The sequence below is a fragment of the Adiantum capillus-veneris genome, chromosome 22 (genome assembly GCF_014529385.1).
Source record: "Adiantum capillus-veneris isolate H3 chromosome 22, ASM1452938v2, whole genome shotgun sequence".
In the NCBI taxonomy this organism is placed as follows: Eukaryota; Viridiplantae; Streptophyta; class Polypodiopsida; order Polypodiales; family Pteridaceae; genus Adiantum; species Adiantum capillus-veneris.
Genome location: NC_140952.1, coordinates 33714027 through 33719577, shown reverse-complemented (window position 1 = coordinate 33719577; position 5551 = coordinate 33714027).

The window sequence follows — 5551 nt, the reverse complement described above, 5'->3', positions numbered from 1 at the left end:
TGGGAGGGTCGTGGTGTAGGAGGTCCATGAACTAAGGCCTATACACTATCCTAGCAAACTAGGAGCCTATGTAAAGAATCTCGTTGCAAGAAAGGTGTGCCAGTCATATCCACAAGTGTGGAGCTCAAGATCAAGACACAAATTGTCTTACAAAAACCTGCATTAAAGTCTACTTCCTTGTATACTTGCATGACAATCAAGAATTGTTAGGAAGTTGTTAGTGACTAGAACTCTCATGCTGATTCAAAAGCTAGCTTGGCCTACACTCCATAATAGGATATTTATAAATCACATTTTATTATACTAAAAAAGATTCCCCATAGGCCCTCTATTTTAGTGAGCACGTATCGTGTGGAAAACCATCTTACTAGGAGTCGCTATCCCGTAGGTTTTACAAGAAGAGCCTCTAGTACAAGTCATTTTGGAATATGCACGAGCAAGTAATAATGGTGCAACTAGTTTTGGCATGGAAAAATAAAAAAAATTGGTTAAGTGGCATGCCATTACTTTAGAGAGTGGTTGAAGCACTTCCAAAACAAAGATCTAAGAAAGTAGCAAAGAGATATTGGTGTCATAAAATATATATCTAACTTTACCAAATGATTTTTCTCATATTAAATCAATCATTTAATATGGGAAGATAAAAGGGGAACAAGAGTTAGGATATAGATATGTGCTTCTAAACCTATCTCAAGAGGGGATCAAAAGGAGAAATGGTTGCATCTCAATAAGGGTCCAAAGCGGTCTACCAAAGAGCAATGTGCAATAAGTGCTTCTAGACTTATCTCAGCAAGGGACGAAGAGGAGAGATGGTTACATCTCAATATGGGTCCAAAAGGAGGTAGTCTATCAAAGAGCAACGTGCATCTAATGGAGCTTAAAAGACCTTAGGGTTAGCTTCATTAAAGACCTCCAAAGGTTAGTGTTAAAAGCCCTTAGACCTTAGGCAAGCTAGGGTTGTGCTTGAGGTGGTAACTCGGCCCAAGCTTGAGGTGCTTGTCATGCTTGGTGACTAAGGTGCTTGTCGTGCTTGCTGACTAAGGTGCTTGATGTGCTTGTCATGCTTGATGAGGAAGGTGCTTGAGAACCTTCCCATGCATGGACAGTAAGGTGCTTGAGTCAAAAACAGACACTACAAAGGAGGGGAAAGCCCCAAAGTTAGGGAAATCTTTGACTTAACCTCCCACTCACCCAAAGGACACCCCCTTTCTCAAGGGGTACATGGACACATGTCAAGCTCTGCATATGCTTAGCCACATGGTGTGTTTGAATCCTATTGGCTTGAATCCTCTCACACACTCATTTTTTTTAGAACATTCTCACTCGATGAAAGTGGAAGGACTCCATCTCCTTCTCCAACCTTGTTGAGAAGTTGAGAGCCTACACCAACACTCTTGGCTACGGAATGCAAATCCAACCAAGAGCCATGCTTCAATGCTTAAGCTTGCATCTTCTCCATCTTCATTACTATACTATTATATATGCTGGCAAGAAGAGTGATGATAAGTGAGGAACTATTTCTTTCTCCTATGAATGTTTCTTCTTCCTCTTCCCTACCCTAGCTCTCTCCATCTTTGAATGTATTTGAGGCCTTGGGACTAAGGCCGGGGATGGTTATTTCTTTTACAAAGTTTATGTTATGTTCGTGTTGCATGAAGCTTTCCATGTTCATAGCATCACCAAGGTCACAAGAAAGACAAAGATTGTATTATACCAAGTCTCTCTTTATGGGAGAATCTATAATACAAAAGCCTATTGGAGGGGGAACCGGCTCCACATAAATCAGGTCCTCAAATGTTGTCAAGTTCTCTAATTCTTGTTGGAATTAGGGTTGCAGAGAAATGCACACAGCTTGGAGAAGACGAAGGATGCTCAAGGCACACAATAGAGAGTGTGTTACTTAGTGTGCAATGGAAAGATTGATAGCCCTAAGTGATGGGCATATATACAATGCTCAGGGGAAAAAACCTCCTCAAGAGGGAAAAAATGCCCTGACGGTCCTAGTGTGTTCACACACATCACTACCACATGTATATGGTAACAAATCCCCCCTGGAGTGCTGCGGTGAACGAGAGCTAGCACATGAGTAAAGGGAAGTGCCATGCCCTGAGGACATGATCAGTCCACAAAGGGGAGTGAGCCCAAAGCTTTGCGGAAAGCTTCAAGCTTCTCACGAGACAATGCCTTTGTGAAAAGATCTGCAAGGTTGTCCTGTGTTGGCACATAAGCCAAGGTGATCTCTCCTGCTGAGAGCCTCTCCCTGACATAGTGGTAATGCAATTCAATGTGCTTTGTACGAGCATGAAAAACTGGGTTCCTCCCAACTACCAATGCGCTCTGACTGTCAGTGTAGATAGTGTTGGCGGTGTCCTATCCAACACCCAAATCAGCCATAAGGCGTCTGATCCATACACACTCAACCGTAGCTATGAAGACAGCCCTGTACTCAGCCTCACAACTCGAAGTGGCCACAGTAGGTTGCTTCTTGCTCAACCATGATATACATGAGCTACCAAGCATGAAACAAAAACCACTTGTGCACACTCACGTGTCAAAACAACCAGCCCAATCTGAGTCCAAAAAATCATGTAAGTTTGGTGGCAATGATCCCCCCTTGGGAGAAAACAAGCCAAGATGTAAAGTGCCACTAAGGTAGCGTAAAATCCTCTTGATAGCCTGCCAATGCTTAGACCCTGGGCTATGCATAAATCTGCTAACCTGTGAGACTGCAAACTGAATATCCGGCCTCGTGTTGGATACATAAATGAGGCAGCCAACAGCAGTTTGATAAAGAGTGACATCAGCAGGATCGCCAGCATCATGTAGACTCAACTTCAAACCTGTTTCCATGGGAGTGGCAATAGGTTTGCAATCCTCAAGTCCAAACTTACATAGCAATGTCTCTATGTAACTTTTTAGACACAAGGCAATACCACCATCACACTGCTTAAACTGTATACCCAAGTAATGATGCAATAGCCCCAAATCTTTCATCTTGAAATTAGCATTCAAATCAGCCTTAAATTCAGCAATATGTCTCTCATTTGGTCCAACCAGTGATCAACAAATCATCGACATAAAGAACCACAATGAGAAGTACATCACCCTCACGTTTTTACATACAATGTGCTTTCTGTTGGACTGTTACGAAAGCCTCATTTAATGAAATGAGTGTCAGCTTTCTCATACCAAGCACACTTTGTCCTCTTGTCCTTTTATGACAAAACCGCGAGGCTACGTTACATAAATTTCCTCAAATATGTCACCATTAAAGAAAGCAGTAACAATGTCTGATTCATGTACATCCCACCCAAAATGAGCTGCCAATGCACATAGAAAACGCACAGTAGTCATACGACAAGTGGGAGCAAAATTCTCTTCATAATCGATGCCTTTTTGTTGTTCATAACCCTTTGCAACAAGTCAAGCCTTATGGCGATCGATCTCACCATCCGGCTTGCGTTTCAACTTGTAAACCCACTTCGTACCAATGGCCTTTTTGCCAGGAGGCAAATCACATAAAGTCCAGGTGTCATTTTCTATAAGTGCATCATATTCTGATTGCATGGCAGCCATCCAATTTTCTGAATTCTATGCTTCATCAAAACACAGAGGCTCCTCAACATCATGTAAGCTAGACACAGCCAAAGTATAACAATCTGCTGCATAAGATGCATGGCGAGAGCCTGAACGAGTACGACTAGACAAAGGTGCATCCAATTTACTGTCATGCAAAGTGTGCACCAGCCATTTTGACATACCTCTAGCCTGCTCATTTTCAGCCCTTTCCTCATCAAGTACATCATGTACATCTGCATCAGTAATAGGCTGATCTGTAACATTTTCAGAAACCCCCATAGGCTGTACATTTGCCTCATTGGAACTTACATTCGTATTTCCACCACTGAAAAGAGGCAACAAAGTGTCATAAATGTCTTGTCAGCTTACATTACTGTCTCTAGTACATGACAGCAAGGGCTGAACAGAATCTTCCACAAACACTACATCCCGTGAAACCAGAATACCCTTTGTTTGCGAATGATATAACCTGTAACCTTTGCTTTCAGCACTATAACCAACAAAAATACATTTGAAAGCCTTATCATCCAATTTTCTGCGCTGTGTTTGTGGCACCAAAGCATATGCCAAACAACCAAAAACACGCATGTGCTCAATAGAAGGCTTTCTATCATGCCATACTTCATATGGAGTAATAGACTGCAAATCTTTGATAGGGCGCCTGCTAAGAACATAAGTGGCACACATGATGGCCTCAAGCCAAAAAGAATGCGGCAAAGCTTGACTTTTGACCATACATCGTGCCATTTCCGTCAGTTACCTATTTTTCCTCTCAACAACACCATTTTGCTGAGGTGTATAAAGCACTGTAAATTGGTGTTTTATCCCACGACTAGCCAAAATGCATTAAATTCATGAGACATATAGTCCCCCCCTCGATCGGAACTGAGGGTGCCCATAGTACATTTCGAGACATTTTCAGCCATAGCACATAAAAACTGTCAAAATACCACACATGTGAATCTGCAGCAACTAACAAGCATGCATCATGGACAGCAAGATTGTAAGTGCACTCTGCGCTAAAAGCCCATTTTGCATCAACATTAGTATTAAAGCCTCCTTTCACAGAAGACTCAACAATGGTTGCATTTGTAGTCGAACCAGCATTTGCAGTGGAACCACCCTCTTTCTTCTTAGCCTCTTTGGCCTTCAACTTAGGACACGACTTGATCAAGTGATCATTAGCTTTACAATAATGGCAACGCATCTTCTTTCTTCCCTTATCACCAGAATTGCCAAACGAAGTGGTGCCAGCAGAAGCATTAGGAACAAAAGTTTTGCCACTCGCAGCAGAATGATAAGAAGTGGCCGCATTGATATTACCACCCTTTCTTTGAGAAGCAATAAAATCTTGTTCAACTGCACGCTGTCTAGTCTTGTTTTTTCTGGAAAGTGGCTCTTGCAACAACAATGTGCATAATGCATCAAACTTGACAACTTCTGGATTTCCTTGGGTCATAAGTTTCCAAGTACTAGCAAAAGTCTGGTAAGAATCTAGTAAGGCATCAAGAACTGTCTGCACAAGGGAACTGTCTGAAATGATTTCTCTTGCAGAAATAAGTTGCTCGTTGATATCCTTGACACTAGCAAGGAAAGTGTCCATATCATCTTCCTCATGCATAATCTTCGACTGCAGCTCTTTACGCAGCAAAGCAATTTTACCCTCATTGCAACTTGCATAAAGACCAACCAGAATATCCCAAGCCTGTTTTGCAGATTTTGTTAAACGGATGTGACGAACAATGGTGCGCTTCATAGACAATGCAATCAATGCATGAGCCTGCACATCCTTAACATCCCAACGAGCTTGTTCTGCTGTAGGTAAAACAACTCTAACAGCAGCAATCCTTTCAGCAAGACCTACACAATCCTCAACATTGCCTACATCCTCAGAACCAGGACATACGTCAATGCCCTGCACAATATTCCAGACGCCCTTTGACACAAGAACGTGTTGCATCATATAAGCCCA